The sequence below is a fragment of the Trypanosoma cruzi genome, genomic scaffold, assembly GCF_000209065.1.
Source record: "Trypanosoma cruzi strain CL Brener 1047053517063 genomic scaffold, whole genome shotgun sequence".
NCBI lineage: Eukaryota > Euglenozoa > Kinetoplastea > Trypanosomatida > Trypanosomatidae > Trypanosoma > Trypanosoma cruzi.
Window position 1 is genome coordinate 1,222 of NW_001849526.1, and position 306 is coordinate 1,527.

Genomic DNA, 306 nt, shown 5'->3' on the forward strand with positions numbered 1-306 from the left:
ACGACGGCAGAGGGGTCAGGGTGCCGAGAAGACGCAAGTTGCCCGGCGACGACAGCCCGATGGGATCAACACCAGTTTAGCTTTGCCGTCCAGCATGCGGGCTTCAGTGCCACAGCAATGCCTGACTGACCCGCTACCGCACGGCACGCCACGGGCATCTACCGGACATTGTGAAAACCGGCCGACCGGAGCTGTGCGGAGAGGCAGCTCTGCATTTACTCCGCTGCCCGGCTCTGCAGGCACCCAGAAAAAAGCATGGAGTGGACATTGGAGAGGTGAGGAAGCCGAGCTTCACGGAAATATTGG

General features: G+C 60.8%; 1 annotated feature.

Moving 5' to 3' along the window:
* Nucleotides 1–306: part of a sequence feature (areas not merged during assembly with more than two copies in the genome that could not be assigned to a particular haplotype) that runs on past the window's edge.